The following is a 24,326-nucleotide window of genomic DNA, read 5'->3' as shown; positions in this document are numbered from 1 at the left end:
AGATCTAAAATTGACACCCTAACATCACAATTAAAAGAACTAGAGAAGCAAGAGCAAACAAATTCAAAAGCTAGCAGAAGACAAGAAATAACTAAGAGCAGAACTGAAGGAGATGAACACACAAAAAAACCTTCAAAAAATCGAGGAATCCAGGAGCTGGTTTAGTCAAAAGATCAACAAAATAGATAGACTGCACTCCAGCCTGGGTGACAGAGCGAGATTCCATCTCAAAAAAAAAAAAAAAAAAAAAAAAGATAGACCACTAGCCAGACTAATGAAGAAGAAATGAGAGAAGAATCATATTGAGACAATAAAAAATGATAAAAGGGATATCACCACTGATCCCACAGAAATACAAACTACCATCAGAGAATACTATAAACACCTCTATGCAAATAAACTAGAAAATCTAGAAGAAATGGATAAATTCCTGGACACATACACCCTCCCAAGACTGAACCAGGAAGAAGTCAAATCCCTGACTAGACCAATAACAAGTTCTGAAATTGAGGCAGTAATTAATAGCCTACCAACCGAAAAACGCCCAGGACCAGACGGATTCACAGCCGAATTCTACCAGAAGTACAAAGAGCAGCTGGTACCATTCCTTCTGAAACTATTCCAACCAATAGAAAAAGAGGGACTCCTCCCTAACTTATTTTATAAGGCCAGCATCATCCTGATACCAAAACCTGGCAGAGACACACACAAAAAGAAAGAAAATTTCAGGCCAATATCCCTGGTGAACATCAATGCAAAAATCCTCAATAAAATACTGGCAACCCAAACCCAAAAAGCGTATCCACCACGATCAAGTTGGCTTCATCCCTGGGATGCAAGGCTGGTTCAACATACACAAATCAGTAAATGTAATCCATCACATAAACAGAACCAATTACAAAAACCACATGATTATCTCAATAGATGCAGAAAAGGCCTGCGATAAAATTCAACACCACTTCATGCTAAAAACTCTTAATAAACTAGGTATTGATGGAACATATCTCAAAATAATAAGAGCTGTTTGTGACAGACCCACAGCCAATATACTGAATGGGCAAAAGCTGGAAGTATTCCATTTGAAAACTGACACAAGACAAGGATGCCCTCTCACCACTCCTATTCAACATAGTGTCAGAAATTCTGGCCAGGGCAATCAGGCAAGAGAAAGAAAAAACGGGTATTCAAATAGAAAAAGAGGAAGTCAAATTGTCTGTTTGCAGATGACATAATGGTATATTTAGAAAACCCCACTGTCTCAGCCCAAAATCTCCTTAAGCTGATAAACAACTTCAGCAAAGTCTCAGGATACAAAATCAATGTGCAAAAATCACAAACATTCTTGTACACCAAAAATAGACAAACAGAGCTAAATCATGAGTCAACTCCCATTCACAATTGCTACAAAGAGAATAAAATACCTAGGAATACCACTTAGAAGGGACGTGAAGGACTCCTTCAAGGAGAACTACAAACCACTGCTGAAGGAAAAAAGAGAGGACACAAACAAATGGAAAAAACATTCCATGCTCACGGATAGGAAGAATCCATATTGTGAAAATGGCCATACTGCCCAAAGTAATTTATAGATTCCATGCTATACCCATCAAGCTACCATTGACTTTCTTCACAGAATTAGAAAAAATTACTTTAAATTTCATATAAAACCAAAAAAGAACCCATATAGCCAATACAATCCTAAGCAAAAAGAACAAAGCTGGAGGCACCATGCTACCTGATTTCAAACTATACAAGATTACAGTCACTGAAACAGCATGGTTTTGGTGTTTACATTACCGAATGTAATGTCTGTTTACATTACCAGACAGACAGTGTGGTAATTCCTCAAAGATCTAGAACCAGAAGTTACCCAAAGGATTATAAACCATTCTACTGTAAAGACACATGCACACATATGTTTATTGCAGCACTATTCACAGTAACAAAGACTTGAAACCAACCCAAATGCCCATCAATGATAGACTGGATAAAGAAAATATGGCACATATAAACCATGGAATACTATGCAGCCATAAAAAGGATGAGTTCATGTCCTTTGGAGGGACATGGATGAAGCTAGAAACCATCATTCTCAGCAAACTAACACAGGAACAGAAAATGATACACCACATATTCTCACTCATAAGTGGGAGTTGAACAATGAGAACATATGGACACAGGGAGGGGAACATCACACACTGGGGCCTGTCAGTGGGTGAGGGGATAGGGGAGGGATAGCGTTAGGAGAAATACCTAATGTAGATGATGGGTTGTTGAATGCAGCAAACCACCATGGCATGTGTATACCTATGTAACAAATCTTCACGTTCTGCACATATATCTCAGAATTTAAAGTATTATTAAAAAAATAGAAAAATAAGGCAAGTTTAAAAATTTGCAATTATTTGGCACAGAGCTAGAAAGGGTAAGTAGCATAATATTGGGGTCATCATGACCAAACGAAAATATGATCACCAAAACAAAGTGGAAAATTGTTCCTAATTCATATGAAGACAGAAAAAGGGCGAAAGGCTCACATTGCAGTATGAAATCTAAATCTAACATTCTCTCTGAAAGGTACACATCTCTAGTGCTTTTGAATATAGCCAATTTTCAATGGTCATTTATATTTCAAGTGTGGTCCTGAGAGGGAATGACTAGATGTTTTCTCAAGCAGAGTTAACTCTGTGTGTGGGGTGGAGGTGAGGGCTGGGGAAGGAGGGAGAGTTTTGATAAGTTAGCAACTTGTAAAATGTCTATCGAAACAGCTGTATTCTCTATTGTTTGATCAGACCCTCAGCTAAGTTGTACTGCTTTACAAAAGAAAAGGCTTTTGCACAAGGCCCTCTTACTTTCTCACCAAAGTGAGTTTCTGTGCCTGCTTTAAGAAAATGCAGTTTGAGAGATGTGATAATTGAGTAATTTCGAGGCTGTCCAGAGTACACAAGGGAAGTTGATTAAAGTAGTAAAACATAGGCTCTCTGATTATGCTGTAAGTCTTTCCAAGCCAGAAGAACAAGCATTGTTATGAAGGCTCTTTTGCTTAATAATTTGCCTTATTTGCTTAATAATTGCTTAAATAAATAATTGTATTTCAAACAACAAAACAAACAAAACAAAACAAAAAAAAAGTGCCCATTATATTGTAAATTCCTTAGGTAAGTTCATAAGGCCTTTATAATGAAATGAGTAACGCATAAAATAAAATAAATGTATTTTAGTGGTTGTTCATGGGTTGTAATTTTTTTTATAATTTCATATTTCCTCTTAGATTCATGGAGTACATGTACAAGTTTGCTACCTAGGTATATCACATAATGCTGAGGTTCGAAGTACGACTGAGCCCATCACCAGGTACTGAGCATAGTAGCCAAGTTACTTTTCCAGCCCTTTTCCACCCTCTCTTCCCTTCTTTAGTAAATGCCAGTTTATATTGTTGCCATCTTTATGTCCACAGGTACTGAAAGTTTAGTTCCCACTTAAGAGTGAAAGCATGTGATATTTGGTTTTCTGTTCCTGCATTATTTTGCTTAAGATAATAGCCTCCAGCTGCATTTATGTTGCTTCAAAGGACATAATTTCATTCTTTTTATGGATGCATAGCATTCTATGGTATACATGTATCACATTTTTTAAATCCAATCCACCATTGATGGGCACCTACATTGATTCTAATCTTTGCTGTTGTGACTAGTGCTGCTACAAACATGCAAATACATGTGTCTTTTTGGTAGAAAAATTTATTTTCCTTTGGATATATAACCAGTAATGGGATTGCTGGATCATATGGTAGTTCTGAGTTTGTTTGTTTTGTTTGTTTGTTTGTTTTTTGAGAAATCTCCAAACTGCTTTTCACAGTGGCTCAAATAAATTACATTCCCCTACAGTGTATAAGCTTTTTTGACTTTTTAGTAATAACATTTTTTTTTTTTTTTTTTTTTTTTGAGACCGTCTCACTCTGTTGCCTGGGCTGTAGTGCTGTGGTATGATCTCCGCTCACTGCAACCTCTGCTTCTTAGGTTCAAGAGATCCTTCTACCTCAGCCTCCCCAGTAGCTGGCAAGACTAACTAATTTTTTTTTTTTAATTTCTGTAGAGGAGGGGTTTCGCCATGTTGCTCAGGCTGGTCTGGAACTCCTGAGCTCAAGCAATCAACTCATGTTGGTTTCCTAAAGTGCTGGGATTACAGGCATGAGTTATTGCAATCGGCCATTCTGACTGATGTGAAATGCTATGTCATTGTGGTTTTAATTTTCATTTCTCTGCTGATTAGTGATGTGGAGCTTTTTTTTTCATGTTTCTTGGCCACTTATATGTCTTCTTTTGAGAAGTGTCTGTTCATGTCTTTTGACCATTTTTTAAATGGAGTTATTTGTTTTTTGCTTGTATTGTTTAAGTTCTTTATAGATTCTGGACATTAGACTTTTGTCAGATGCAAAGTTTGACAATACCTTCTCCCATTCTGTAGGTTGTCTGTTTACTCTGATGATAGTTTCTTTTGCTGTGCAGCTCTTTAGTTTAATTGGGTCCCACTTGTCAATTTTTGTTTTTGTTGCAATTGCTTTTGAGAACTTAGTCATAAATTATTTCCCAAGGTCAATGTCTAGAATGGTATTTCCTAGGTTTTGTTCTAGGATTATTAAAGTTTGAGGTCTCACATTTAAATATTTAATCCACTTTGAGTTAATTTTTAGTATGGTGAAAGGGAAGAGTCCAGTTTCATCTTTCTGCATTTGGTTAGTCAGCTGTGCCAGCATCATTTATCAAATAGGGAGTTCTTTCCCCATTGCTTATTTTGTTGAAGATCAGATGGCTGTAGGTGTGTGGCGTTATTTCTAGGTTCTCTATTCTGTTCTATTGCTCTATGTGTCTTTTTTTGAACCAGGACAATTGCTGTTTTGATTATCATACCTTATGGTATAGTTTGAAGTCAAGTAAGGTGACATCTTAAGCTTTGTTCTTTTTGCTTAGGATTGCTTTAGCTATTTGGGCTCTTTACTTTTATATGGTTCTGTATGAATTTAGGATAGTTTTTCTAGTTCTCTGAAAAATTATGTTGGTAGATTGACAGGAGTATTGCTAAATATGTCGATTCTTTGAGCAGTGTGGCCATTTTAATGATATCGATTCTTCATATCCATGAGCATGGAATGTTTTTCTCTTTGTTTGTGTCACATCTGAGTTCTTTCAGCAGTGTACCATAGTTTTTCCTGTAGAGATCTTTCACCTCCTTGCTTAGATGTATTCCTAGGTATTTTATTTTTGTGTGTGGATATTAAAAATGGGATTACATTCTTGATTTGGCTCTCAGCTTGAGTGTTATTGATGTATGAAAATGCTACCAATATTTTTACATTAAGTTTTTATCCTGAAACTTTAGTGAAGTCATATAGCAATTCCAGGAGCCTTTTGGTGGAGTCTTCAGGTTTTTCTAGGTATAGAATCCTATAGTTCCCAAAGAGAGATCATTTAACTTCTTTTCCTATTTGGATGCCTTTTATTTATTTCTCTTGTCTGATTTCTATGGCTAGCACTTCCAGTACTACGTTGAATATGAGTAGTGAGAGTGAACATCCTTGTCTTGTTCCAGTTTTCAAGGAGAATGCTTTCACTTTTTGCACATGCAGTATGCTGAGGTATGCTCCTTTGAGGTCTAATTTCTTGCGAGTTTTTATCATGAAGTGATGTTAGATTTTATCTAAAGATTTTTCTACATCTGTTAAGATAATCATATACTTTTTGTTTTTAATTTTATCTGGTGAATCACATTTATTGATTTGCATATGTTGAACCAAGCTTGCATTCCCTGGGATAAAGGCAATGTAATTATGGTGAATTAACTTTTTGATGTGCTCCTGAATTAAATTCACTAGTATTTTGCTGAGGATTTTCTCTTTTTTTGTTTATGTTCATTAGGGATATCGGCCTGAGGATTTTTTTATTCATTGTGTCTTTGCCATGTTTTGGTCTCCAGGTGACACTAGCTTCATAGAATGAGTTAGAGAAGAGTCCCTTCTCCTTGATTTTTTGGAGTATTTTCAGTAGGACGGGTACCAGCTCTTCTTTTACATCTAGTAGAATTTGTCTGTAAATCCATCTGGTCTGGGGCTTTTTTGGTTGGTAGACTTATTATTACTGATTTGACTTTGGAACTCATATTTGTCTGTTCAGGTTTTAATTTTTCCCTGATTTCATATGGATTGGCTGTGTCCCCATTCAAATCTCACCTTGAATTGTAATAATCCCCACATATCAAGGTGGGGACAGGCGGAGATAATTGAATCATGGGGGTGGTTCCGCCATACTGTTCTCATGGTAGTGAATAAGTCTTATGAGATCTGATGGTTTTATAAATGAGAGTTCCTTTGCACAAGCACTCTTGCCTGCCGCCATGTAAGACATCCCTTTGTTCTTCCTTCATCTTTCACCATAATTGTGAGGCCTCTTCAGCCATGTGGAACTGTGAGTCCATTTAACCTCTTTCCTTTATAAATTACCCAGTCTCAGGTATCTTTTTTGAGCAGCATTAGAACAGACTAACACATGGTTCAATCTTGGGAGATTGTGTGTTTCCAGGAATTTATTTATTTCCACTGGATTTTCTAGTTTGTGTGAATACAGTTGTTCATAACAGTGTCTGAGGATATTTTGTAGTTCTGTGGGATTAGTCGTAGTGTCACTTTTGTCATTTCTGATTGTTATTATTTGGATCTTTCATTTTTTCCTTGGTTAATCTAGCTAGCTGTTTATTGTTCTTGTTTATCCTTTCAAAAAACAAACTTTTGCTTTCATTTCTCTTTGTGTTGATTTTTGAGTCTCAGTTTCCTTCAGTTCTGCTCTGATTTTACTTATTTCTGCCCAGATTACTGGCACTGAAGAAAATATAATTTGGTAACTCAATTTAGAGAAGATTGAGGTACTAATTTATCGACTTACCTTCATCATATTCATTGGATTTTTGTATTCAATTTGTAGTTCTATCCTTCTGTTTCCTTAGGATTTCTTTCTTTTAGTTTATTTCCTTATTTTTATTTGTATACTTATTTATTTTCTTTTGAAGCATCATTCATCTGAAAGATTAACTCTAAAACTTCAGCATGATAGCAGTGAAATTGAATAAATTCATCTGCCAAACCAACTGGTATCACTTATTTTAAACCTTTGGTAATATGAAAGAATTGGTGGAATTTCTATTTAATATGCAATCATTTATTGAGATCCCTGGGCTTATAAATTAAGAACATTTGGAAATAATAATTTTAAAAAGAAATTATAGCAAAATCATTTTAAAATTACAAACTACAAATAGATGTGAAAAACTGCTAATTTGCAGACTGTTTGGATTTTATGTGTTGGAGAGGGTGGGTAAGGAAGAATGTGTGCATGTGTCTGATGGTTGTGGAGGGTGGGGAAAAGACAAACGAGTCAGTTGGCTAAGCTGCAAAACAAGTGAGTATGTACCTCCATTTTGTGCGGAGGGTTATATTCTGGAACAATGAAAATTTGTCACATCCAGGAAAACTAAGTAATTGCCTTAACCTGCAAAAGATCCCTTCTTACTCCTCAATCTATTTAAAACACAAAGTTTCATTCCCACCCACCACAGCCTACTCACTGGTGCAAATGGCAAGAAACACCACATTGCTTGAAGGTCCCCTGACGGTCCTCATTAAGATGCTAGAAAAAAACACGCTGAAATACATTTGAGAATCCAAATATGTTATTTAATACCTGTTATGATTTATTTTCCTAAGGAGAGCTATGAACCCTAATTCATTTGTAGCAGAATTGGTTTTGTTCCTGACAATAAAATAAATGTATATTATTTCAGAAGATGCAAAGACTCATCATGTAGTGTGATAGTGATTTCTCTCTTTCAAGTTTTTCTTATTTCTCTTGGAAAAATATAACAATTCAAATTATTTTTCACTGTTAAGTGGACATAACCTTCACAAATCTGAAGAGCAGGAGAGGGAATAAAATGCTTAATGGGTGGTAGGTTTCCATAAAAGTTAGATATCAAATATAATCATATTGATATTTTCACACAACAAATATGATTTTAGCAATGATCCTAAATTTTAGTTAAGATTACACCAATCCCAGAGGAACTGTGAAGTTTTTAGACCTACGCTCTTCATTATTTTCTAATGATCTTTGATCCTCCCTATTTTAACTAAAGTTTTTATTTCAGAGCAGAAATATTGTAGACAATTACTACTTTTTACAGATCTGACAACTTTATCTAGGAACCTGTCTTCTCTAGTGTTTGTGGACTTGCCTTAATACCCTTACTAATTTATTTTTCAAACATTTATTATCTGTAATGTGCGCTATACAGTGTGCAAAATTGTTTTTAATAATTGGTCCTTTCTTCGGTGAGTAAACAAAGTAGGAGAGGAAAATAATGCAACAAATATATAGACCAATGCAATAAAAATTATAAGAGTAGCACAGAAAAGAATACATATTGGAATACCATTACCCAAGAATACATAAAAGAATCCTATTACCCTCTCCCTTGAATCCTCAACTTGCATATCCAATTGCTAATGTGACCTCCTTTTGATATCCAACAGACATCTCACACTTAACATCCAGAAAACTGAGCACCTTATACTTTCCAAACCTCTTCTTTCTCTATTCTCCTTCAATTCAGTAAATATCAGCTTTACCCAGGACAAGAAAAATGAAGACATGTTGAAGTTCTCTCTTTATCTCTTATGCCACACCCCATCTTCAGCACATCCTGTGGGCTTTACCTTCTCCATTGCTGCAATTTTATTCCCAGTCTCCATCATGTTTCTCTTGAATGATTGCAGTAGTCTCCTAACTGATCTCCCAGTTCCACCAGGGATCTCCTTGATACATTTTCAGTAAGGCAGTCAGAGTGAAACCATTGTTACTACAGCCTTGTCACTACTCAACTCAGAACCTTCTAGAGGCTTCCCATTTCCCTCCGAATAAAACCAAGCCATGATCCGTGAGGTTCTACAAAATTTAGTTGCCTCTTTCTTCTGTAAACGCAAATCCCCATATCCTTCTTCTTGAACTTTCTAATCCAGCCTCACTTGCTTCTCTCTGTTCATCAAACACTGGAGATGGGCTCCTGACTCCAGGGCCTCTGCTTGGAATTCTCTTCTCCCAAACATCTGCCTGACTTTCTCCTTCAGATTTGTGTTTACCTGTCATCTTTTGGGATGCCCTGCCTTAGCTATCTTCTCTGTATTAGTTAGGTTAACCTAGCTTCTGTAACATCTAGACCTAAATATACATCCTGGCTCAAATACAGAAGATGTTTATTTCTCAGTCACACAATGGTCCATGGCAGAGGCTGCTGATGGGTGGAATCCTTGGTTGGTGGGGAGCTTTCCTCCATGTGGTGATTCAGTTTCTATTCTGTCTTGATCTCAACTATTCCCTAGGCCAGGGACCAGCAAAAACCTGCCTCCTGGCCAAATCTGGCCCACAGATGTTTTTCTGATATTGTATAGCCCCCAACAATTTTTTTTAACATTATTTAAGGGTTTTGGGGTGGGAGAAGAATTTGCAAATGTGTATAGTTTAAAAAACTGAAAATATTGTATCTGGCCCTTTACAGAAAAAAAAAAATTGCCATTCTCTGGTCAAGAGTCAAGGCCTTAGATTACAGCCAGATTAAATATGATAATGTAAATGCCTTAACAGCTTATACCTTCTTCATTCTTCTACTAAAGGCTTTAAAAAGAAACAAACAACAACAACAACAACAAAAACCCCAGTTTGTGAAACACACAAAAGGAGGTAGAGGGCTAGATTTGCCCTGAAGCCATAGTTTGCCATCTCCTGTTCAGGGCTGTTTACTTACTTTAGAAATAAAGTCCTTCTTTTCTTTTTTCTTTTCTTTTCTTTTCTTTTTTTCTTTTGTTTTCTTTTTTTCTCCTTCATTTCTTTCCTTCCTTCCTTCCTTCTCTCCTTTTTTTTTTCTCCAGGGTCTTGCTCTGTCACCCAGGCTTGGAGTGCAGTGGTACCATCTCAGCCCACTGCAACCTCTGTCTCTTGGGTTCAAGTGATTCTATTTCCTCAGCCTCCCAAGTAACTGGGACTACAGGCATGTGCCACCACTCCCAGCTAATTTTTGTATTTTTTGATAGAGATGAGGTTTCACCCTGTTGGTCAGTTGGCCTCAAACTTGGCCTCAAGTTATCTTCCAGCCTCTCAAAGTGCTGGGATTACAGGCATGAGCCACTGCACCTGGCCAATAAAGTCATTTTCTAGCTTCAGTCCCAACAGATATAGTGGAATTATTATTTTTTTATGATTGGTAAATATGAAAACTCTCAGCTTAATATCCTCACCTTATGTTAAAAGAGAGGAGTTGTTCGTTAAGGGGAAGAGAAGAAAATGCATTTATTCCCTCTCCAGTGTGTTTCTGTTGCTCTGACTGGTATGGTATCCAGCAGTAGACTGGTGGCCAGTGGGAACAAAAAATTACAGGACTGGAAAGTCCTAGGGAGGCCTTGGTGATGATTTTTACTTGAGCTAAATTTTTACTTTACTGGCCTGCAGGGGTAGCTACAGGGAAAATAATTTTTGTACAAGTCAGGGCAATGAACTCTGGTTAAAAAGGGGACTTTCCCCCGTATGTCCTGATAAAGCTTAAGGCATAAAGCCCCTGTCAGTTTAAATATATCCCTGTTTCCTGTGGTCTCTGTCTGCATGCCAGCAACATTCACTGTGAATTGTAACATTTCCTTACATGTATGACCAGGATGATAAAAATAACTACCTCGTGCTAATAGAATTTATTTACTTTGTGTTGAATTTCAGGCATACTAGCACACTGTGAAGATATAAAATTGTAACAAGCTGAACCAGTGACTACCATCCTTTGGAAACAGGAGAAATAAAATTTTCCTAGTGTAGGGGAAATAAATATTTGGGTGGAAAAAAAGGACGTGGAAACCACACTTGACAAAATAAAAAAAGTAACGGGTGAACGTTCCCTTTGTTCTCATATGAATTGAGTTGATGTCAGGTGATATTTAAGTTAACAATGAGGATGCTGGGAGAGAATTGGCCACCACATAGCATTTAGGTCAGTTCACACCAGTCCTTGTCTCCATTTTACTGTTTTTGCAAGATGTAGATTGTTGAAATATCTGGATTTATAATGCAGTTAAACCAGTGCAGGCAGCATGTTTTCAGTTCAATTAAACATGTATTTGCTGAGGGTCTGCTATGTGCCAGGCATGTTGCTAGTGGATGTGGATATCATAATTATTATGTGACTACCCCTGCAACTAAGAACCTATAATCTGTTGGAGAGAGTAGCAGCCAAAAAGACCATCGTGATGCAATGTGGTCATCACTGCAAATAAAGCTGTCATCACAGAAGAAGTTACCTAGGCTGGAAACCAGCAGGTCTGAGTCTAAGCCCCCAGTTTGCTCTAGTGACATTGGACAAGGTTTTACGGGCCCTCGCTGCTGTGTCTTCATCTTTAATATTGGGGAACAATACCTGCCTCAGAGATATGAGAAGATAGATAGATACAAGATAGATAGATGAATAAATAGATTGGGGGGGATAGGTCACCTATTGATAATATTTGGCATAAAGAGTGCTCAGTAAAGAAATTTCTTCTTTCCTTTACCTAATTTTAAAGCCAGATTAACCTAACACACCTGAACATATCAAAGAGATGATCAAAAGTAGTAATATTTTTATAGACAATGTAGTTTTTTCTTTTAACAGCCCTCCATACATTTTACAGGTACTTCATAAATTTCAAAACAATGTCTTTTTTGGCATGACATACATTTACCAGCTTGCCTTTCCTCACAGATAGCATTTCAATAATCAGCAAGACTCCCTTGTTTGTGAATTAAAGGCAGCTTGCCATATTAGATTCCTATATTATCAGTCAGTCTCATTAGATGTAATAAAAAACACATTTGATTTTAGTGTGTCATAGGTAATACATTTCCTTTGTTCATTTATTAATCATAATTGGAGTGTTTCTCTTTTTTCTGTCTATGCCTTTGACTATCAGTTTTGAAATTCTTAGGATGATCAAGTATTTGCACAGATTTGACATCTGCAAAATATTTTGCAATCAGTCATTGGCTATTCGTAGTACAGTAATTAGCATATGTGAGAAAATATATGGTTTATACATCCACTTGTTAAAATTATCACTAATATGTACCTTTTCTTTATTTGTAATGTCAAAGGGTCCTTGTAATGTATCTTATTATAAATGTTTTAAATTATATTACCGGTGTGTCTTATTATACAATATTAGAGTAATGAAAATGAATTCATTACAGAATTCCACATGACTTGAATTAACAGAAACCTTCCAGTAGCATGTATAAATGTTTACTCCCAGCTGTGTGCTTCATCACAGCAGAATTAGATGTAAGAATATATCTCAAAGTTATCAGTGAATTTAAAAGGGAAATATGAGCCACTTGAAAGTACAGAAATAAATTTAAAAAGAAAAGAGAACAAGCCGGGCATGGTGGCTCACGCCTGTAATCCTAGCACTTTGGGAGGCTGTGGTTGGTGGATCACCTGAGGTCAGGAGTTCAAGACCCAGCCTGACCATCATGATGAAACCCCATCTCTATTAAAAATACAAAATTAGCCAGGCATGGTGGTGCATGCCTGTAATCCCAGCAACTCGGGAGACTGAGGTAGGAGAATTGCTTGAACCCAGGAAGTGGAGGTTTCAGTGAGCCGAGATCGCACCACTGAACTCCAGCCTGGGCGACAAGAGTGAAACTCCATCTCAAAAACAAAACAAAACAAGAAGAATAACCTTATTCCATCATCTATGGATATGCCTACAACACCTATTAAGATAATTTTCTTTCCTCTATTATTGTTTTGTTTTCATGGATCTTGACTCTAGTAAGTTTTCAATCATTTTCCAGTATATTGGAAATCTGGCCATTCAGGGAGATTTATTTTTCTCATATGTGATTACTTTCTTGCATAGAGTGAGACTGATAAAACTGTCTTGGCCGGGCGCAGTGGCTCACACCTGTAATCCCAGCACTTTGGGAGGCCGAGGTGGGCGGATCACGAGATCAGGAGATTGAGACCATCCTGGCTAACACACTGAAAGCCCATCTCTACTAACAATACAAAAAAAAAAAAAAAAAATTAGCCAGGTGTGGTGGCGGGCGCCTGTAGTCCCAGCTACTCGGGAGGCTGAGGCAGGAGAATCGCTTGAACCCGAGAGGTGGAGGTTGCAGTGAGCTGAGATCGTGCCATTGCACTCCAGCCTGGCCAAGAGCAAGACTCTGTCTCACGGAAAAAAAAAAAAAAAAAAAAAAAAAAAGTGTCTCAGGACCTGAGTTTTAAAAGCTGAAAAGAAACAAAGTCACGTGCCCATCCTGAAGAGAGGGTTGTTGAATTCTTGCCTAGACAAGAAAGAGCGGTTTAGAATCGCTAAGGGTATCAGTAGCATGGCATTGTGTGCTGCAGCCCCAAAAATTCATGCATAGGAATGTGTGTTTAATCTTAAGGATGACCAGACACCATAGGGACTTCTTCAATAAAGGTGGAAAGGGCAGAGACCCAGGCTGGAGTGCAGTGGCGCGATCTCGGCTGACTGCAACCTCCACTTCCTGGGTTCAAGTGAGTTTCCTGCCTCAGCCTCCTGACTAACTGGGATTACAGGTGCCCGCCACCAAGCTTGGCTAATTTTTATTTTTGTATTTTTAGTAGAGCTAGGGCTTCACCATGTTGGTCAGGCTGGTCTCAAACTCCTGATCTCAAGTGACCCCCCCGGCTTGGCCTCCAAAAGTGCTGGGATTACAGGCATGAGCCACCATGCCTGGCCATCTTCACTATCTTCTATGCCTACGAGCCAGATAGGGAAAGAAGAATTAAAAGGATAGAGTTCAGAGAAAAATATGAAGACTATTTTTCCATGAGAAGTTATAGAGAGTCACAAGACTAAACATTACAAATGTGTCGAGGAGAAGAGGAAATGGTATTCCCAATGGCGGAGAAAATTGGTGCAAGAAAATGGACCAGGATGATAGTTTTTCATGGAAATGTTATCAGTGTTGTCAGACGTCATATTAAGCATATTCCAGAGATCATTTGTGCATGGAAATAGAGTTCCCCAATTTTTACAAATGAAGCATTCATATTAGTTGTGATGAGTGCTATGGAAAAAGATACGTGCAAGATGCTGTCTTAACACACACGAAGCCATCTTAGCAGGCTGGAGCTATCAAAAAGGGTTTCCATGAAGAAGCAAAGTCAGAGCTGAGTGATAAAGAAAACTAGGAGTGAGCCAGGGGTGTGGGAGTGGGGGCAGGAGTAAGAGGCGTGGGTGTTTCCAACAGAGGGAATTGGGTCCTGTCCATTCCACTTACGTCTGCCCTGAATCTTTTTGCAAGGGAGCAGCAAAAGTAGGAAAAAAAAAAAAAAAAAAAAATGGAAAGGGAAGGTGGAAGGGGAAAAGAGAGGAAAGTCAGATAAAATTAATAAGCAAATGTTTAGCAGACTATTAGTTCTTTTCCACAGAATAAATGGCATATTGAATATTTTAAAACTCAGTTATCACTTTCAAGACACCATTACTTTGAATTATTTTTAAAATATCAAAATGATTCAGCCTTTCTCAGCCATCAATCTAACATATTTTGATGGTCTATGATTAGTTTCGAGTGCCTGACACCGAATTTGGTAATCAGGAGATATAGATAACAAAATTATTTTCATGCCTTCACGGAGCCTATAGTGTAGTTTGACAAGGAATCACTATTTTAACTGGTAATTTTTAAAATGTATTTTCTCTTTAAAAAGTTATACTTTTTATAGAGATAAATGGGAATTACTAATATAATTTCCATTTCCAGTTTCCTGTCTCCATAACAACTCCTTAAGAAATAATGCAACAGAATTAAGCAGTAATGAGCTAATGATTCCCATGCACACTTTAAAAACACTAATACATGTTTCAGAATTCTGTCAGCCATAGCAGATAACAACCAAAACAGTCCAAAGAAACGTGAGTTTGAAAATGTGGTTGTTAGATCGTAGTACTTAAAGTGGTTTTAGACAATTTACAGTGATTCCCTTAGAATTTCTGTGGAAATCAGTGTATCTCTATTCCAGTTCTTTCAGTTCTGCAAAAGCATCAGAAACTCCTGTGCAGAAGGTGTGTGGGTGGAGGTTATGAAAGCACCTTTCATCCTGAGGGGAGGGCTGACTTTCCTACCACAGGCTGGGCTACACACATGATCTGCTTCAGAGACATGGTTTTTGAATTGCAAGAGTGACAGAAGACCAGACTTGTTTTTAAAACTGGGAAGTAAATTACAGATGATCTGATACAAACCCCTAATTTTATAAGAAAATCAATGATGACCAAGATGCTTAAATTATTTCCCTAATAACACTTCGTTAATGACATAGCTTAGATTATAACCCTATATCTTCAGTTCCTGAAACAACTTTCTTTCTTACTATGCCATGCTACTGTAAGTTATTTAGTGCAGACTTGAAAAAAAAAATAGCCAATAGATTTCAGAATGCATTTCTTTGGCAATCAGAGACAGATTTGAGAAAAACAGTAATTGTGAATAAAATTTGATTCAAGTATTTTTAAACAGGTGCTTCCATCTGAAAGAAGGGAAAAAAAGAACCTTTCTCTAGGCAACTGAACATGGGTATTATGTGAGCAGAAATGCAAATTGGAGCATCATTCAGTCCTCTCTCCCCATTCTCTGAAAAATCTTTTGTTTCTAAGTAGAAATTAGCTAGAGAAAACATCCCCTTTACAGGAGAGGCAGGGCACCCACGTTATCAGCTGTGCTGTGCCGTCTTCCTCTCTCCTCTTTTAGTACCTGGAAGGCACAATTGTATTTTCCTACTGGCATTACATTCTTCATTATGTAGTTTTTCCTTTATTCTGCATAACTCAAGAATAGTCCCAGGAAAAAGGGGGAGAGGAGGACAAAATGAAAGAGAGAGACAGCAAGAACAAAAAAGTCAGAAATTCATTACCTTTTGCAAAGTACTCATTACGGTGAAAAGCCACGAAGGACACAGGAGAATGTAGAAAATTACTATTAAGCGCAGAGAAATGTAAATATTCCCAACTAAATTGGGGACGAGATGTAGAATACAAAAGCTTGCTGGTGGTAAAGCAAGCAGACGGGAAAAGAGTAATGGAAATGAAACACGTTGAGGCATCTTAGTAAGACCCACAAGGAGAGGAGAAAAATAATGATTTCATCGTTTCTAGCTGAATGTATTGGATGAACCAATATCAAATACAGACTGCTTGTGGCTATTTTTAGCAACTCCCTCTGATTTCCTTCTATAATTCAGGAATGGTCTTTAGTGTCACAACCGTTCTTTTTCTTCCCCCTTCCTCCTCAACCTTCTGCAATGGTTTTATTGCAACTCAAGTCCCGCAAGATCTTGTTTTCCAAATGGACTTTTCAGTGGCCACTCTGATTAGTACAAAGGACTGCAATAGCAGCCCATCAAGTTATAGGCAGAGACATTATAGTGACTTTTATATCCAACTTTAATCTCAGGTTCAAACATAAAGCCTATAGCTACAATCTCAAGAATAGATCAATGTCAAAGGTAGCAAAGGAGGTCAAACTGAATGCAGAGAGAGCTTGAGGCGACTGAAAATCATATCAAGGTAGCAGGTCATCGTCATTCCACTTCATGAATACTTTACAAAGCAGGGACTGGTGGTCCCCAAACCATTTAAGGCTTTTATTGCTTTGCCAGGCAGCCTGTTTAGAATCCTGACTGTCAAACATTAGCACCTAGAGGGCTCTCCAAGGTTGGTGGAATTTTCAGTTCATTTGTCGTTCTGTCTACATAAGAGCAGTTGAGTTTGTAATAGACTCTTTGGTGCACTGGTATATTCATCCCTGATATCACCCTCATCTCTGCAACTGTGATGAAATAAGCAATGCTTTCAGGTTGCATACAGCAGAAAAACACAGCTGTGCACAGATGGTGAGTATTCCATACATTTGAATAAATTCAGCACATTCAAGTAAGTTTACTGAATAAAGGCGCAAAAAATGAAAAGAGAATAAAGGAAGAATTAATGAAACAAGAAAGGCAGGCAGGAATGAAAAAGGGTAGAAGAAATATAAATGGGAGAACAAAGGGAGGAAGTAAACTAGAGAAGTCCTAAATAAGAGGAAGGAAGCAGTGGGTCTTTTAGATTCAACTGTAATGTTATTGACTTGTAGAATTCAATTTTTAACAGTAAAGCTATTTTTATAGTTGGTCATCAAAATGCCATTGAGAAAGATGTGGATAGGAAATTAATGGTGATAGATCATTTTGGATTTTTAGGACAAACAATTGGAGCTATAGCTTGTGAGGAAGACCCATATGTTATTTTCTTTAGTTTAAAATTTGAGATGGGAGAATTAAGAACAAGCAAGTGGGAATGTGGGAATGGCAACTGAGAACAAGCAACTGATGAAGAAACAGACAGGAGCTCATGTGCAAAAGTTTAGAACTGTAGAAATAGATGAATAGCTATAATAGCAGAAATTCTTTGGCATACTATTGTGAATTTAGATGCTGTATTCTATAACAGTGAATTAGTTATTATGGGTTGTTTATGAAAGTTTTACCTTCTATATTCCAGATGTCTGGCCACTACGGCCCTAAATTTATTTTTGAGTTAATTCTCACATTCTACCAAAAAGGAAATACAGGATACACACAAATAAGTGCCTTGAATGTGACATTCTGTCTGTCTCTCCCTTTCTCTCTCTTCCTCTCTTTGTCTCTCTCTCGCATGCACACACACATACACACAAACACAGAGAAAAATTCACTACTTAATAAACCCATGCCATGAATCACCTCTCTCTACCTCTACCTCTCTTTGAGATTCAACATCCCATTATCTAATTTTCAACAGCCTGGGAAATGCTTCCCTAACAATTTTAATGAAATAGCAGAATACAGACCACTATAGTTTTTAGGGTTCTGTGGAACTTATGGATAGGAAAACACTGGTAGCAGATATAGAAAGCATAATGTTCATGCACGTGTGCGCACGTGCACACACACACACACACACACAAGCACCTTAGCTCTCTGATACACAATGGATTAGACATGATTTTAATTTTTTTCTTAGTGCTTCTATGCATTCTTCAAATTTTCTACAATGAACATACTACCTTTATATTATATCATTTAATGAGAATATATTGCTGCTGTTGTTATTCCTATCCAAGTGACAAGGAGAGTAAAATCTGTATTTCATAGCACAGTGACTACTTCTTAGGATTCTTTGAAACCTTAGACATCAGTGTAGATTCTTAATTTTTACTTTACTGTCTTTCTACCCAGTCCCAGATTTTATTTTACGGATAACTCAGCAAGGCCTCCAAGACTGATCAGTGTTTTCCAGAAGCCTTTAGGACCATTCAGCTTCAGTACTATTTAACTTACAAAATGGGTATAGATTCAGGCAAACATACTATTCTCTTACAAACACCATTCTAATATATTTAAAAAATAAACACACCCCATTTTATATATGCATACATGTTGATCAAATTGAAAATTCACAGTCACTATGATTTAATTGCATAAATAGCTTTTTTAAAACTAAAAATGAATTTTACACCCTTATTGATCCAAAAATGGGAAATGGAAAAACTTTGGTTCAGTTGTTTAGCTGAATTTTAAAAGGATAAAAGTATGCCAGACATGTAACACATATGAATAGTGCTTCACTGGGGAAGTAATTATCATCTTTTAGAGCATTTATAAATTCAATGAAGTGAAGAAGAAAAAGAGAGAGAAGATTCTTGAGCACCTAAGATTTCAAATGATTTTTTTCACATTGCTAGACTATTAGTAATGAATGTGGGATTAGCTAATATGCCTGTTAATCAGATAAACCAAATAAGGTACATCTATATTTCTTTCTTTTCTTTTTCTTTTCTTTTTTTTTTTTTTTTTTTTTTTTTTTTTTTTTTTTTTTTTTTTTTTTGAGACAGAGCCTTGCTCTGTTGCTGGAGTGCAGTGTGCGATCTCGGCTCACTGCAACATCCGCCTCCTGGGTTCAGGAGATTCTCCTGCCCCAGCCTCCCGAGTAGCTGGAACTACAGGCACCCACCACCATGCCTGGCTAGTTTTTGTGTTTTTAGTAGAGGCAAGGTTTCACCATGTTGGCCAGTCTGGTCTCGAACTCCTGACCTCAAATGATCCATCCACCTTGGCCTCCCAAAGTGCTGAAGTTACAGGCAGGAGCCACCGCGCCCGGCTTCTTTTCTGTTTTTCTAAGTTAAGGGAGAATGTGGCAAGAAGTCTTGTCATGATGAAAGATTCATCCTTCCTTTGTCCCCACACATTCAGCAGTGTCCTTTTGTTAAATTTCCCCCCATAAGGACACTCTCAAATTTCAGCTGTGTTTAATATATATAATATTTGAAGAGTAAGGAGGGGTCGCATATAGTGTAATTTTCCTTTAGGATATCCCTGGCTAAAAGTCATGTGTTTGAGAATTGAGTAATAGGATTAGAAAACAACCTCTGCATATCTAAGACACTGTACTGCTTCTGAAGAAAATGTCCGCTCCATGGTCAGCCGTAATCTTCCTATATTTAAAAGCAAAGATTGAGAAAGAGATGGTTGTGAAATCATAACTGGAAATGAGAGGTACAGCCAAGGAGGTACACACACCGATGTCCGGCAGCCACATTACAGTCCCTAACAGCCCTCGCACACTTACGGTGGAGAACAAACCTTGAAAATTTGTTCTCTACCATAAGGGGAAGATTTGGGTTGGTAAATTCCTCCCTGAGCATTCTAGCCCCAGGTTTCATTATTCTTTATTCAGAAACCAAGGGCATGACACGTTTCAGTAGTGGTGGCAGAGCAACGTTCCCCGGAGTAGGCTTTGCATTGTTTTATTTGCGCTGATAGCAATTTTCTGTCCAAATCTGCCTTAGGAAGTTTTCCTCCAGAATAGATGCAAAAGTTATTTCATGCAAATGGGAGTTCCACGGGTCCTCAGACTCTCCTAGTGTCAACCCCAATATAATAAAAGGGCAGACAAGGAGTTACACTTTATTCTGCCAGCAAAACACTGCTAAATAACACACTTTATCATTCTGTGTGCATGAATGCGTGTGTGTGAGTGTGTGTGCACAAGTATGTATCCCCACTTCTGGAGTGACTCCTAATAAAAATATAAACTTTGCTGCCTTTGTTTTTACACATTCCTTCTAATAAATCTTAAGCCCAACACATAGAAAGAAGCATAGAAACAACTATTCCTCAGTATATTGAAGGAATAATAGAGGAATGTGGGTCTCCAAAGTATTTTTGTAATTGTAAGAAAAATAAAAAATAGAAATAAATAACTTCATTATATGGAAAGAGTAGGGTTTGGAAGAGTGTATGTTTCTAAATGTACTCGTAATTATCTGTCCTCCACAAATCATCATCTGAGTACATGTTTGTCTTTTAAGTTGACAAGAAATCTTTTGCCAAGGCAAATAGTGTCAGAAAGAGACTGGTACCTTTACAAAGTTTTGCAGTTTTCTTTTTCTTCAAAATTTTAAAGTCATGATTTAGTACTGTGAAACTAGGAGGCTGCTGTCCTAGCAGGTTCCAAGATTGATTTCTTTAAGTTCATCCTCGCCAGCCCCATTTGACATGTACAAACACAATCAATATAGTTATACCACAGGTAATCACTCATTAGAAGGACTCCATCTATTCCAAGCACTGCGTGTATCAATTTATCATTTCATTTTCATGCATGTCAGAATGGTATGTTTACCTTTCAGTGGCATCATCTGAAAAGACAAGGTTAATATCAACTTAATTTCACTTTAATGGTCATTTAAATTGAATACGTTGATGAACATGACGACTTGGATAGTCTGCTGAGGAAATTGAATCAGAAATTGTCTCAATAATAGAACTGCGGTTTTGATGGATGGTTGTTCATACTGTTTGATTTGGTCTCCACCCCTGTTATGTAGCAGAGCAGAGGAGGAACATCACGGTGCCTGGGGCATGTTGAAGAAGCTGATATTCATCACAGAACTGCACTCTTTTTTGGCCAAAGCCTGTTGCAAGAAATATCAGTTTTATTGCCCAGGGCTTTGAATGTTCTGTTTTTGTATATAATTGTCAGAAATAGAGTACACAAATTAATATTTCTATTGCTTTTTCGCTTGTTTCTCTGTGAAATTCCTTTCATAGTCAAGTGTCAGCCTTAGTATCAGTGTTTAATAAGACCTCCACCAGCTATGCCAGACACAGCTGGTCTCTCCTGTGTGACTTTCTCTGAATTCCACCCATAACACTTACCACATCCTTTTAGAATTATCTGTTCAAGTGTTTATTTCCCTGACTACATTCTGGTCTGCCTGTTCCTTAGCAGCTGAGCTGTAGTTATGTCTCTTTTAGGTACATACAAAGCTTAGGAGGCACCTAAAAAGCACTCTATTGACATTAATATTCATTCATACTTGTGTTTAATAAACTTTTGTTCTGTGGTGAAAATTCTTTTTTTACTCACCTATTGTTTTTCTTGTGTCCGTATTCCAACTGTGAACTATAGCATTTATTTTTGAGATTTGAGTCACAGGTCATCACTTCTGAAATGCTCATAGTTTAAAACTATACTTTCAATCATGCTTTCAAAATAAATGAGTTCATTTAGAGCTAACAGCCACCTGTGAAGATAGGAACTGGAATCTTCACTTGGAAAAAGGCAGAGAATAGTGATGGGGTCGAATAGGCTATGGTTTACTTATTGTGTTTTTCATTCACTCCCCCAATTCCATGTGAGTGGAGATTTCTTTTTTCATTCATTGGTAACTACTCAACAATCAGATAATCCCCAGGCATAGTAGATGTTCAATAAATATTTGATGAATACATGATTATGTAAATGAATGAACAAATGTCACTAAACATATATCAAATGTCAGCCAAGCCTCCAATGCTTTCTTGATTAAATGTCCTGCCTTTTCTCCCTGTAGCTGTTCTAAACCTCATCCATTGTGATCAAGCCTTTCCCTTCCCTCATGGCCCGCCAGATGAACACCAGAAACCACCCAAAAACCACTTTCACAGAGAAGAAAGAGGCCTTGAGGAAGGAATTCCCTCACTTTCTTGCCCCAAGTATCAAGAGAGCACCAAAACTTCATTTTGGTCTTCTCCCTCACCCCTTCAGGGCTTAACCTTCCACCTGTATACTGGATTCTATTCGACTCTAGCTTCTCCCGGATGGTTTCTTATCAAGTATCTCATCTCTCCTGCATATTAATCTATTCCCTCTTTTTGTCTTCTTTCTCAAACCCTGAACATGACACAGCCACTCTTACTCTCTAAATTATATTTCTCCTCTTGGTATCAGCCTCCCTTTCTTCCTTCATAGACAAGAGTCTCCTAGGAGTCTCCTTGCTATGTCCACACATTTAAATCTCATATACTTCTCCCATGATTTTATCTGATTTCTATCCTCACCAATGCTGCTAAATCGATGATCTGTGATCTCTTAATTGCTAAAATCAATGAATGTGTTTCAGTTCTTACCTTATGTAGTCTTTGTGAAGTTTTAATTTCTCTTGACCTTTATGTGGATTTTATAACTCCTTTGCTTTCACGACACGCCCCTCTGTTTCTACCTCTGTCTTAATGACCATTGTTCTTTCCTTTTTCCCTGTTCCTTAAAGTAACAATGCTTCCTAATGTGTTCCCTTGGTTCTCTGTTGCTCTTTTTTATATGATCCCTTGGGAAATTGTCCCTGTTCCAGCGATTTGGTTGCCACATAAATGCTGATGTCTCCTAAATCTAACTCTAATATCTTGCTTGAGTTTTAAATTATAAATCTAACTTTTCACCAAACCCAATATTCTAATAATTGAATTTCTTATTTTCCCTGGAACCTGTTTATGTTTGAAATTTCATGTCCTTTTAATATGAGTACTATCAATGCAGTAACCTAAACTAGATAATTGAGCCTTCACAATTTTTTCTTCATATGCCACATCTAATTGGTTGTTAATTCCTCTCAAATTGTATGACTGAATAGTTCTTACTGCTCTTTCTACTCGTGATATTTTCACTTGAGTTTTTATCATCTCTTGTCTAGAAGACTGTAAAGGTAACTGAGGGCTGTCATTGAATCTGGTCTTTTTTCTCCTATCTATCTACCTTCTATATTGCTGCTATAATTTTATTCCTGACAAAAATCTTAATATCATACACTGCTGTTTTATTCTTTCAGTGCCTTTTAGTCATCACAGAATAAATGCTAAATTTGTTAGCTTGCCTTACAAAAAGATCTGGCATGTCCCTGACAGCTTCATCAATTAGGAATCTATGTTATTCGCTGTCCCACCCTCATTTTCTGCCAACCCTGTTCTGTTCGTTCTAATCATACAAAATCTTTCAAAGACCTCGAATTGTGTTATACCTTCATCCCTTTAAAAGTATTTAGTTGGTCTAGAATAATCTTTTTATTTGCCAGTCCTGCTCTCATCTGATAAGCTATTCTTTACTTTTTAAGATACAATTGTCAACAACTCTGTTATCCCTCCCTGATCCCATCCAAAGCATAATTGATGACTTAGTCCTTTGAATATCTGCCATGATTTGTTCATCAACATATATTTCTTGAACCACGGACTATAATTTTTCATCTTTATATTTCCAGGGTCTTACAAGAACATATAGTAACTGATCAGTAAATATTATTTGAATTAATTAAAAATTATCTATATTATAATACCAATTATGTCTTATCATTTACTTTTATGTATACCTACTCATTAATAATGAGCAATTCTTCATTAGTAATTAGTAGGTAAGTTTGACCTGATGACCTGCTCTACTTTATCGTTGGCTTTCTAATGTCTGTCATATCAGGTTGGTAAATATTAGGGTTGATAAAAATATTTTTAAGAAACTGAGGGAATTAGTAAATTGTTTCCAAAAATTATGTTGAATACTTGAGAGGATTGTTATATATGCTGGAGGCTGTTATGACTTAAAACTATTGCTTCATTTTTTTTTTATTAGTTTATATTACTAAGGAGCATAGAGTGGCAGAAAATAGGAAGTAGAACATAAGCTATAGTAGAGTTTTACTTGAAACACATGAAGTACAATATAAATATCTTATAAACATTTTAGTGAGGAAAGAACACTTAAAATGAGATCTGCTCTCTTAACAGATTTTTAAGTGTACAATACAATAGTACTGTTATCTATAGGCACAACATCGTATAGCAGATCTCTAGAACTTATTCATCTTTATAACTAAAATTTTATACCCATTGATTAGTAA

Source organism: Theropithecus gelada, chromosome 4 (assembly GCF_003255815.1).
Source record: "Theropithecus gelada isolate Dixy chromosome 4, Tgel_1.0, whole genome shotgun sequence".
Lineage (NCBI taxonomy): Eukaryota > Metazoa > Chordata > Mammalia > Primates > Cercopithecidae > Theropithecus > Theropithecus gelada.
The sequence above is the reverse complement of the archived record's forward strand: the minus strand, read 5'-3'. Positions refer to the sequence as shown.